This window comes from Erithacus rubecula (genome assembly GCF_903797595.1).
Source record: "Erithacus rubecula genome assembly, chromosome: 14".
In the NCBI taxonomy this organism is placed as follows: domain Eukaryota; kingdom Metazoa; phylum Chordata; class Aves; order Passeriformes; family Muscicapidae; genus Erithacus; species Erithacus rubecula.
The window spans coordinates 15,981,241-15,994,228 of NC_136666.1; the positions used below are offsets into that span (position 1 = coordinate 15,981,241).

Consider the following 12,988-nt stretch of genomic DNA (forward strand, 5'->3'; position numbering starts at 1 on the left):
CTGAAGTTATTTAAGCATAGCCAAAACACTAAAAAGTGCATTTCTATAGTGTCTCCAAAGAGTCTTTTGAGTCAAACCTAAATTTCTCCTCATCCTGTGAGCACAGTCAAAACTGACACAGGTGAGAGTTAGAAGAGGATGGCACCTAGTGACAACTGGCACTACAGTGTTGTGTGATAGGCTGATTATAAGGGAAAGCAAGATTAGGTTCTGCAATGCCAATGACAGGCTTACTGAAATCAAATCTAAAGTCTGCAGGGGTAGATAATGCTGCAGAATCTTGCTTTGCACTCTCTGGCATTTCATGTTTATGCTAACAATATTAAGATGCAAAAAATGTGAGGCACAACTTAGGATGAAAATAGCTTTACACCACAATTACAATTCCTCAGTGTGATGGGAGCTCCTGAGGTCCAACTGCCTCAGTGGCACCTCTAAGTTGCAGTGAGTCAGTCTCCTGCTGCTGACAACAGTCTAAAATCACCTTGGCATAGGCCAAGGCTGTCACACACATTGGCATCAAACTCTACCTTCTCAGGCTCCTTCCATCAATGTTCTGGATACAGCCCTGTCCTGGTGTAACACACAATCATGAGTGGAGTTGTGCCAAGAGCACATTCACTCAGGGCACCAGCCACAAACATTGCAACTTGTAACTGTGTGAAAGAGCAGTCTGCTCCTCTGAGCCAAGAGGAGCATTGCAAGGTCATTCTGGAGACAGGAGAGGCCAGGGCACCACAGACTGTAAGAAACAGATAATACAGCTTGTTCTAAGGGAAAGTCTGCTGCTGACTTACCTGAGCAAATAAAATTATGAAATTAATAGGGTTCTGCTTGGTTTGTATTGAAATAAACCCTATGAAAGAGCTATATTAACATAATTAAATTGTTTTTAAAACACACACTAGGTTCAAAAAGTGTTTCAGCTTTCTGGAGTGAAGGAGAGTGTACTCTGACAGACAGAATATGTTTGCATGGAGAACAGCAAATAGCATCAGAGAGCCTCTCTTGAATGGATCTCTACCTTAGAAATGTTGGTCTTAGCTCAGCAAACAGGCCATGGAGATAGCAGTTTCACCACTACAACCATATCAAGACTAGACTTTTTTGGATTAATTTCTATATGAGATGTATTTTTCTAACTACCAGATGTAACATCCAAATATTTAATAATAACAAAACATAACACCCAATATTTAAACTAATACAGTCTCATAATTATTTTTATCAGCACTCCCTACCATTTTAAAGTGTATATTATTTCTTAATAGTACTGCACAAATGTAAATGACTACTTAAATTACAATGTCACTAGCATTCTGTTAACATTGTTAACATTAAAAATCAAAAAATCAAAACCCAGCCCATGTTTACTCTCATATACATGGGCAACAAGAGTTTTTTCAGCCAGCTAATGATGACTAGACACACAGAAGGAGAAAGCAATGTGTTTGTTTTACAGTCCTTGGTTTGAAAGCAAAGTAAAATCTCTACAGGTTTTCAAACTAATTTGATATACTGTGTATATGACACATACTTGCCAGTTAGTATACTAAGAGCATTGTTTAAGAACAACAATTAATGCCATCTCCTTAATCTTCCTAATCATTTCAAGTTAGCAATCCCTCATTGCTTGTAATGCCTGAGCTCTTCAAAGTCAAAGCACTCATTAACAGTACCTTGAGAGCTGGAGATGTGTATATTCATACTGTACATCAAGCTGCCATTTGAATTTTTTAAAGCATTTGTGATACAGAATTTCAGGACATTTGTGCACATGAGATTTCTTGGCTGAAAATGAAAGGCCATTGAACTCATTAATTACAGTAATGCAACTACTGTGTTTCTAATTAAAATCTGTTGTGCTTGTTAAGTATTGCATTTATCTTCTCTGCTTCCTGTGCAGTGAACAGGCCTAGGCAGAATGCAGCCTACTGCAGTCTTGAGGTATATATTATACATTCACACACAAAAAAAATCCCTGAAATGCTCATCTCTGAGCCATAAAATCACAATATTATTTATATTATTTCTTCTTAGCTGACAGTACCACTTTAGGACCTCAACTCTGGGTAAGGATTACAACTCATCCTATTCACATTATAACAACTTAGAGAAAAGTTGTCACTTCAGCATAGATTTGTTCTTATCTGCACTCTGCAAAATATCTATCTACATGCTTAAACAGGGTATCCCAGGCCAAAGTATTTCCACCAATGTGCCCAGATAGGTGCTACCTTTCACTTCAGGGATGTTTGCACCGAGGGTCTCTGACTGTACTGTACAGCTGTTAGAACTTATTCCAAATGCACTTCTCAGACACCACTGTCTTCTCTGTTGTTAGTGTTGAGCCTGAGGAGGAAGGCACAGAGCAGATTAAAGCCATGACAACGGTGTCACACCTGAGGCCACGACACAGTTACGTGTTCAGCTATTTGTGCTTAAGCACCCAGAAGCTGGGCACCCCTTTAAAATAATTTAATACTTTTAGTTGGGCTTTATCACCATATGATTCTCCAACACTCTTCAGTTGTTTTCCTCACATGGAAAGAAAAAATCAGAAAGAGGTTGCCTTGCTGTTCCCCGTGGCCTCAGCAGGTTTTAGGTGGGACTGCCCGCGCAGGTGCTCGGGGCGGCTCCTGTGGTGGGAGCTGCTTTCCAGCCGCCCTTCCCGGGGGGCAGCGGGCGGGATGCGCGGCTCCCTTCGCCTCACCCCGAGCTCTCCCGGACCTACCCTCGCCTCACCCCACCCTCCCGCTGACCTTCCCCTCACGGGGCCGCCTCGGCCGGCAGTGAGCCGTTTGCCCCGCAGCTCGGTTACTGCGACCCCACAACCGACCCCGTGAGCCGGGAGGGCGATTAAAATAACATGGGGCTTCTGTGGGCGCTAATGGGATTAGAGGCGAGGCCGGCGAGGCGCGGGCAGCGCTGCGGCCATGGCGCGGCTCTGATGGCGGGAGGGCAGCGCGGCGGCTGCGCCTCATGGGCGGGGGCGGGATACCCCAGGTAACCGGGGAGGGCAGCGCGGCGGGAGCGCCCGGCGGCGGGCGGCGATGGTGGGGAAGGCCTGCTCGCCCCCGGGGCGAGGGGAGGCGGCGGCCGCCCAGAGATAGCCCAGGTGAGGAGAAGGCGCAGCGGGGGCCTGGTCGGGGGCGGGGAGCGCGGCGCGGTGGGAGCGCGGCGGGGAGAGGGAGGCGCGGCAGCGGGTCGGGGGAAAAAGCGCGGGGGGCTGCGAGGAAGGGAGTGCGACAGCGGGAGGAGGAGAGGAGCGCGGGCCCGGGGGAGGGCAGAGCGCGGCAGGAGGCGGAGGAGAGCGTCAGCTGGAGCGGGGATAGCGGGAGCGCGGCGGGAGGCGGAGGAGGAGAGCGTCAGCTGGGGGCAGAGATAGAGGGAGTGCGGCAGGAGGAGGAGGAGGAGAGCGTGAGCCGGGGGGGCAGAGAGAGAGGGAGCGCGGCAGGAGGAGGAGGAGGGGAAGAAGCGCGACGCAGGGACGGCAGATGCCTGGAAATAAAAATTTGATGATTGCATGCAGCGGCTGGAGAGACTCTGTCGGTGGCGGCGGCGGGGACGAGGCAGGGACAGGGGGGGCGACGGCAAAATGAAGTATCAGAAATACCTGACTGTCTTGCAGATGGCCATAGGGGTGACCGCCTCCAACAGGGGCAGTCTGATGCCCTTAAAGAGGAAGCTGTGGTGAGTAGGCACAAACGGGGCCGCGGGCACTGCGGGCCGGGCCGAGCGCGGGCCGCGGCGGGACGGCCGGGCGCGGCGGCGGGGGGTCCCCGCGGGCATGAGGGGCGCCGTGCCCGGACCCGGCCTGCGGCTGCTGCGGGCATCGCCGGGGCACAAAGTTCCCGGCGGATTCGCCGCCGGCCGTGTGGAAGCGCCGGGAGGCGCTGGCGGAGCTGTCCGCGCCCGGCGCGGCGGAGGACGCGGCCGGAGCAGGCTCCGCCGGAGCCGGCAGAGCGGCAATGGCAGCGCGGGCTGAGGGCGCGGAGCGGCTCCGGCGGGGGCACCGCTTGCGTGACACGGGCAGCCCGGGTGCGCCGCCGATGCAGCGCAGTGTGCTCCCGCCCCGGGCTGTGCAGAGCCGGCCCCGGGTTCCCTGCCCCTGCTGCTGCTGACAGGTGTACCGAGAAGATGCGAACGGGGAGACGCAGGTCTAATAGATTAGCGAGCGCCAGAGGTAGTGCAGTTCAAATATGATCATTTTTACTTAAACCCTGCGTTTCCCCTCACTGATTCTCACTCCCTTTGTGCTCGCTGATGGTGTGCTGAACTGATTTTTCTGGATGAATCAACAGCACGTTATGAAAAATGCATTAAAGTGTAGTGGTGTAATGTGGGTGAGTAGGGCACTGACAGGCGTATGGCACTGCAATACCCAGTCACTCGTGGGCGGGCAGGAGCCCACTCAGCTCGGTGCGAGCAGCGGGACGCGTGTCATCATCAGGACAAAGCATAAGGAGGAAATATGCGAACTTGTCAGATCTTCTGAGAGGAACGTGTCAATCACAAATTTGTACACTGAGATTTTCTTACCTGTAAAAAACAGGGGTGACATTAAGGTAGTAGTGGTCATACTGTTTTCTTTCACTGTGCTTACATGGTCCTAGTGAAGCAAAGTGTCACAGAAGGCATGATAGGTCATTTTATTTAAACATAGATTGCAAATAAAATATTTTAGTGTCAGCAGTTGTAACAAAAATGGGCCTTATACGAATTGTAGAATGTGGATTTTTTTTTATACTTTACTTTTCCCCACAGTTTCAGCTATAGACATTGTCAAGAAAATGTATCAACTGAAGAAACATAATGTGGAACTAGTAAGCTTTCTGTCATTAGTTCCAGATCTTGCTATTCCTTGCAGATGGAACACAGTTTGATGAATTTGTTCATCCTGCTTGTAATGAAAAAATAAATGAACTTTTAGACAAAAATATCTTGTCATGCAGATAAGTTTTATTACATTTAGTCAGAGGTTTTTACAATGTATTCGGTAGTTTGATTCTGATTATGTAAGTTACATAAAGTGTACCATACCTATTTTATCCTCCCCAAATGCCACTCCTGTCTGTGTGCAGCAGTGGATGCAGTTGTATGTTACCTCTTTTGAGAAGCTGAATTATGGAAAGTGTAATGATGGCAGTTGTTCTATTTAATATTTTGTATGTCTTCTTGGAAGTGTTTTATTTGCTGGCATGGTAAGGGAAAGCTATATATATTTGTGTGCTTTAACAGTATATCTGAAAGAAGCTGATTCAACTCCTACTTTGTCTTCAGCTGGAGTTAGATCAGCTCTATATTGTTCTGTTTCATGGTGAGATTCTGGGCTTTTTGCAAAATATTATAGTGGCTCCACACTGATACATACCACAAGCATTGCATTTCATAACACTTCTAACTTGACATCATGTTGCTGCAATACAATGCTGTGTGAAATTTTAATCTGAAAGTGTCAAAGAAAAATAAGGCAAACCTTTTTTAAAAAAAAACATTAGGGAGATGTGTGAATTACTTAGCATTTTAAAGTATGTCTTTGGAATATTCTTATTAATAGGTGACATGACATGTATTCTCATTTGCTTTAAGAACTTTAATAGAATTAGGCATCATCTATATGGATAGATTTTATGTGTATGGATGAAATACTGTTTTCTGATGCACTTCTCTAAGTGCTTAAAGATACTTTGTAATGTTAAATTTTTCTTATTTGTGCACAATCTTTATCAAACAATGCATTAAGAAAATGTGAACATTAGAGAGAAAATAGGTTGCTGTTACTCAAATCAGTGCAATATTTGTGTATATTTACAATACATAAACCAAAAGCATATTCCAATACTGTATCACTGAAAATCTCAAAAATACCTAAAGGAAGCATTTAAATCAAGTCCAAATGTAGTCACAGGGTGCTTTTTAATCTATTTTTATTTTCTTATTTTTGAAAACTTTAAAGATTCCAATGGGATTCATATACTCTTTGATGTGTAAATCCATATTGTAAGTGGAAATAAAGACATAATTTAATAAAAAAGGGTTAAAAATACTCATCCTTTTGTTGTTGGAGATAATCCACCTGAATCCTGCTGAAAGAAAATGAAAAAGGTAACAGCGATGTTTTATTTCTTTAGAGAGCATCTGTCACTCCAATTTTCTCCTGCTTTCCCCCCCTCCACAAAAATTTAAGTCTTATTCTGTGATGCATGGAAGCAGAGCTACAAATTAAAATACCAATGTCTCCCGATGGGTTAAGAATAAATAGTTATTAAGTGGCTGAGAATAAACCAGGCAATTAAACAGAGAGAAGGAAGCTATGCCACAGGCTTTCAGTGGGAGGTGGAGGAGACAGAAACCTGCTTTGTGTGGAATTTATAATTTTATGATGAGGTTTACTTGGGGCAGTAGTTTTGGAGTCAGTGCTGGAGGAAGCTGCTGGAGTCCTGAACTGCTGATTCAGACCCTTTCCTGTATGTGTGCAGTGTTGTAATCTAATATGTAGGAGCCTAAATGAGATGAGTAGGATGTTTTTAATCCTCTTGCTGGAGGGACAGTATTTGGATACAAAACCCACCATCATAATTCTGCTAGTACAGGTAAAGTGCAGCAGGGACAACATCTGCAAAGGGGGTCAAGAACAAACTAACAACTGACCAGTTCAAAAAATAGTAAAATTTTAATAAATATTTACTGAAAACCCACTATGTGCAACCTGAGTCCTTTTACAATAGGGAAATGCTAAATCACATTATAAAGGGAAGCTGCACAGGTAGACCATAATTTCTTGTCAAACTGATTGTTTTGTTTCTCTGCTGCAAGGCAAAGGTAGCGGGCAAATAAATAAACAAATGAAAAAGCAAAAACAAAACCCCCAACAGAATATCCTATCCTTTCTAATAGTTCTTCTCACTAATATTGCCTTCTGTGTCTTACAGCATTTGCCTTTACTCTGAAAGAGTTCTGTGCTTTGGTGAACACCCCCTCTGCTCCCCTTGGTGCAGGGGAGTGCAGCATCATGAAAAAAGGCAAAAAGCTCAGTTAATGAGAAGTTTTCATTGGGGAAATTATGGAAATGACTGAGACTATTCCATATTTGCATTCTTTCAAGAATGATTGGTAGTTGTCTGAGGCAATCTAGGTTACAGAAAAGAATGCAGATGCAGTGCACTACAGAATTTGAATTTTGAAAGGATCCACTTCCCCTGTTTGATGCTGTTGTTAAAAGAATGTGAGACATGGAAGCCTGGATGTTAAATGATAGCTGCTTCTTGTAAGATACTGCACAGGCACATTTAATTTCAGGTGTGGGAGTAAACTTACCTGAAATCAGCGAGGAGCAACCAGCATGTCTGGAATTAAGCACTGATCTGAATACTTTGTTGTCTCAGAGTCTTTGCATTTAAGCTGGTTCTTGGCTGTAGAAGCCCAGGCTTATAATGAAGAATGTGTGTTTTATCATTAGGACCATCCCTAGGGAGGAAAGTGCCATTGTTTGTTTATGTTCCAAGCAGACCCATATTTAGTATAATTAAATAATGGAAAATGTCACCCTAGGAGAAAGAAAACATCAAAGATTGATCTTCTTTGTGTCTCTACAGATCTCTGTGGAAAAGTACAGATCCTCAGAATGGATATTTTCCATTTTTGGTTACTGGTTCCAGTTAATATTGTTTCAAATGAGGATAAAGATTTCAGTTTAGCCCACTGGAAAGCTTGATTTAGGCTGCAAGTTAATTTTTTTTTTCCCGAGGAAGGCAGGATACCATCCCTGGAATCAGCATACTTCCACAAGTGCACAAGAATTCAGCATAGCAGCTGAGTGTGCTGTGTCTCTAACATTGTTTCAAACTTGCCTTTCATTTTCTGAAAGAAATATTAATACTGAGTAACTGTAATTGTTAGGATTTCCACTCTGATCAGTGGGAGTAAATTTCAGATTTTCCAGCCCTGTGTTTGAGCCAGAAGCCAATGATTACACTGAGCAGAGCCCTGTCTCTATCCTCATTTTCAGTGGTGCTGAAAAAGCCTGGCTTCTAATAGGAACTATAATAATTATAGGAATTTTACACATCTCTCAGCTGAGATCTGTGTAGCTACCAGAGACAGAAGCTTCCAAAAAGTTTTCCTTCAATATTATTGCTACTGGAACATAAATGCTTTCTTTATAGGCTAGGCAGGCAACTTGCAGTATATGAAAAGTGTAATAATTCTGTCACAATTGAAAGTCTTGTTGAGGCTGCATAGTTGTCAAAATCTTGCCCATTCTGCATTGAGTCTATCACTGCACTTGGAAAACAAATACAGAAAATGTATCATTTCACATTTCTTAAACATTCTGATACTGACTTTTATAAAATTGTTCTGAACCCTAATCACTGAACAAGAAGAGAGTTTTTGAAATTCTTGAAAGATTTTCAATGACCTGGTCTGTCTAGAAATTAACCTAACATTAGTAATTTCAGACATAATTTAACTACAAAAAACTATTAGGTAGTATTGAAATTTGTTATCAATAGTGACTATGTGTGAGTATAATATAAATATAGCTTTTATTAATAAACTCATATTATACTTAAATCATCTGATTATTTTATTATATGTATTAAGTGATTAGCCCTTGATATGACACTTCACCTTGAAGTCACTGTTGCACATTATTTTGTTAGGCTACTGAGCTTGTCAGTGAAATCCAGATAGTGAAAGTTTAGGGGTTTTGCTTATTTTACAAACTAGAGAAATAATTGAGAGTCATGGTTATGTAATGTGATATATGATCAGGAAGCAGTCAAGGTCAATGAAACCATTCTAAGAATTGTGGATAATAAATAAGGGCTTCAGACTCCAGGTCTGAGGGATATACAAAATGGTTTAATTTTGCTTCACTAAAATTTTCAAAAGTTAGTGAATTGGGTGCCTTAATTTAGGATTCCTGTGATGAGCTCCATTAAAAAGGTGTTATGTTTCCAGAATATTAAACACATTATTTGAACAGAAACAGCAAATTTGAAGCAAGGCATCAGGAATTGTTCATTACCTTCAAAGATCCTTATGCTATATTCTACTTTTGAAACCCTAGACTTCCTTGAAGAGCCCATTCCTAGGCTTTTGTTCATGAGTACTTGCTTTAAAGTAGTTGATGGCCTGCAGATATTTTAAGAGTTCTTATATATTTTTCTCCTTTTGCCTGTGATAATTCCTCTGTAGTCCTGATGCAGATATTACAGTGACTTAGCAATTCACTTATTAATTTGCTATTAATATTGTATTAATATATATTCAGAAATTCAAATAAAAGTTGAAAGGAGGCCATCAGATGCAGCAAATTTTAATAAGTATTTTTTTTAACTTAAGGTTCAGATGCCAGAACCATGGAGCATTTCATTATAGCTTAGTATTCACATAAAAAGAATAAAGTTTGTTTCTCTGATTACAGTGAACACTTGGGGAACACAAAGTATGATTAAAAAGAGAGAAGGATTTTAAAATTAGGTTTTTCAGATGTTTTAATAATTTAATTCCAAGTCAATCTCAAAACACTTTGGACTTTTTCTCATGAGTTTGCATTCATATGGGTTTATTTTGCTTCTTTATGGTCTGAGGTATATTCACTGTGGAAATATCTATTTGAAGGAGTTCCTGTTGCAGTACTACATGAGTGCTACTGGAAATGGATTCTTGAGTCTCATTGCTGCATCTGGCATTCTGCAAAGCCTGTGTAATATTGATCCAAGTCTGTCTCAGGTTATTCCTTCCCTTTGCTAAAGCTCTGGGAGTGGGGGCACCAGAGAAGCTGGTAGTTAATTGGTTTGCACTTGTCCCAAAGTTTCCTCCTCAGCCACAGAGTCAAAAACCCCCATGATGCTGTCAGTATGGATATCTCTCCTCAGATCCTTCCTTTAGTGTACATACAATGCAAAGCTTCCCAATTCCCAATATCAATGGTATTGATTAGATTTTTCTATGGTTGGTTGAACTTACTCGCTTTATTTGCTTGTAAAAAGATCTAGAAATTGATGATTTTATATTGATAGTTGGATTGGAGGCAATAGATAATTTGTGATAATCCTTCTCATATAATTATATTTTGGAAGTTAAATTTAACTTTAAAAATACTTTTTTGTATCCAAGAAGCTAACAACGAAGTCATAATTTATTCTCTAACAGAAGGATATGACAGCTGGATTCCATTAGCAGCAAGTTAGTTTTCTCAAGTGGCTGTAAAGAGTGAAGGTCCTAAACAGAAAGGCCTTTAAAACATATCACTAGTATAATTCTTTATTAAAACTTTGTAACTTTGATTAGCTTGTTATTTGTGTTTGTTTGGGCTTTTCCCCTGTAAGTAGTTTTCTTTTTTATTTATTTTTTTAATAAAAGCTTTTCAGTATCAGAAAACGTTAAAAGACCTGTAGCTTAAAGAATGCACATTGGTGGGTAAGTCCCTAAAATAAATGGCTTGAGATAGTATTCAAAATAATGAAAAGCTCAGTGTAGCTTACAGCTGTTAAGCTTTTCTATTAAGTGTATAATTCCATTCTTCCATCTGCTTCTATTAAATGTAAGGAGGAAGTCCAACGTGCCAAGCATTTAATTCATCAGAGGTGCATTTGAAGATTAATTAACCCAAATTATAAGTAATGGAGTAGGCAGCCCTCAAAGATTCCCTGTAGAGAGAATAAACACAGACTCTGACAGCAGGGGAACAATGGATCTCTCTGAGGGCTCCAGCATCTGCATTTGCCATGCACACAGAGTGTGTTCAGTTAGGTACTTGAGCAGAGATGTTTGGAGGGCTCTGTTACAAGAGACATTGACACAATAGCAACGTGCTGTCATCAGAAATGTCACTGTCTGTGCAACAAGACATAGATTGAACAGTTGCCTTTCTCTGGAAATCTGTGCTGGTAATCCTTGAACACATTTTAGCAGGGAATCTGTGGTGGTGTTGAAGTTTCTGTAGTGTGAACAAATATGTTTCTGTAGTAGGCAGGCATGGTTCTCAGAATTCAATCCATATATGATTAGACAAAAAAATCCAGTGCTGTCTCAGCAGCAGCTTCATACTATAATTAAGATGTATGGGTATTACAGTTTTCAGGTAGAAATTTGCAGTCTAAAGTTGGCAATAAAATAACCCAAGGGGAAAAACATCTAAACCAAATTGCTCTGTTATCAAGAGAACTTAGAGCAAGCTGTTTGTATATGTGTCAGTGTGTATGCATAAAACCCCCCAAAAATCAGGCATCTAAAAACAAATTAGTGATTTGGTAGTTGCAATAATTGAATAAAAGAATGAAGGGCATTATCTTTATCTTAAAATTGACTAAGATATTTGAAAGGCTTTGCTTTAGTTTTCAAGTTTGAATATTGTGACTTAGCTGTCCCATGGGCGTGTTGTCCAGACCACGATGTTGTGTAGACTTACTCAAACAAGTGTATTCAGCATGTGGTTATTGTATTTTGGATTTGGAATTGTGTGTTTCAGGAGCTGATGTGGCCCACTATGCAATGCCTTGTTTTGGTGATGCATATATTTAAGACATCTCCACCTTTCTGTCTCTTTTGCAGTAACATTTATGTGCGTACCAAAGCCGTTGATTCTAAGCAAAACAACATAAAAAACGTCCTAGAGAATTTTTTTGTGAGAGGAATCTTAATGGTTTTTGAGAGAAATACTGAGCTGCTGTCCAAACACTAGGGAAATGCAAAAAAAAATTATTTTTTCTAGTTTAAGCTGTTTTTTGAAATCTTCTATGGCTGCAGTTGAGAAATAATATGAAATAAGTGTAAATCTGGACATGAAGATTTCAGGTTTTTAGGTAATTCTTGGTGAGTGTATTTGCTGGAATACAGTTTTCCTAAAGTGCCAGGATGACTAGGAATTATTTTGTATTTAAAATATTCACCTCACAAATCCTAATGCACTTAGTTAATTGTTAACCCCAATTAGTTCTGCTCATTAACAATTTCCAACAAGCTCATTGAAATATGGATTGCTTCCTGCATTCCTATTTTTGTTATGGACTCCCCCTAGGACTGTGTGTAGATTATAATATGATGAAAGATCTTATCAAGTGTATTTGCTTAATATATTATCCCTATAACTTGAACAGATGCTATTAATGTCATTACTGTTGGTTGTTACTCATTGCTAGAATAGCTGAAGCACCATCAGCACTCAAACTGGAAAAGGTCAAAAGCCAAATGCTGCCAGGCCTCCTGGTGATTTAGCTGACAGCCATCAATGTGTGTCACAGGACTTGGGTTTCCATTGAAGAAATAAAGGAAAATAGTCCTTTAAAATTTTCAGAACTTAAATATATTTCTCTATAATGTATCTTTTGTCTGATTCTACTCACTTGTGTGCAAAAAAGATAACTTGAGAATGTTTTTGACAAAACCTGCAAGCAATGTGGTCTTGATGAGAGCTAGACTTGTGGTCTTATTTTGGTACTTAGTCATTGGAAACTGTCACTTGAAATGGCATTTCTTATATGTATAGCATGATAATGTGTTTTCCTTTGTAATTTTTTTTCTTTAAGCAAATTAAAGAACATGTCCTTTGTCTGATATGTGGCTCTTTTTGTTTGGCAGGGTAACTCCATCTTCCGAAAATCCCAATGGTGCTACCTGTAGTGTAAGTCAGGGAAAGCCCTCTTTAAGAAGAATAAAAGGGAGAATACACAGAAGCAAAAGTCTTGATAGCATTGATTTCTGTGAATTCACTGTAAGTACTGTATCTTTTACATTTATCCTATATGAAGTTAAGAGAATCTTACTAAGAAGTTAATTTGCTTCTTGCATTGGGTTTGCCTGTTTGTCAGATTAGCAAAGGTATTGTACTTAATGTTTTAATTGGCTTGCTACACTGTCAAATATTACAAGCAGTGCTGTCACTGATACAATTAGTGATGTACAGCTACATTGTTGTTCTTCAGCAACCATGAGACAGAAATTTCTATGTCAGAATTTAACACTGTTGCCTGCGTAA

The 12,988-nt window shown here is 40.8% G+C and overlaps 1 long non-coding RNA gene across 1 annotated transcript; it reads left to right on the top strand.

Moving 5' to 3' along the window:
• Window positions 1–2,941: 2,941 nt before the first annotated feature.
• Window positions 2,942–12,719, top strand: LOC306808193. The gene is made up of 3 exons (XR_013775923.1): window positions 2,942–3,118; window positions 3,632–3,693; window positions 12,592–12,719. It is a non-coding gene; the product is annotated as an uncharacterized lncRNA (long non-coding RNA).
• Window positions 12,720–12,988: the final 269 nt, after the last annotated feature.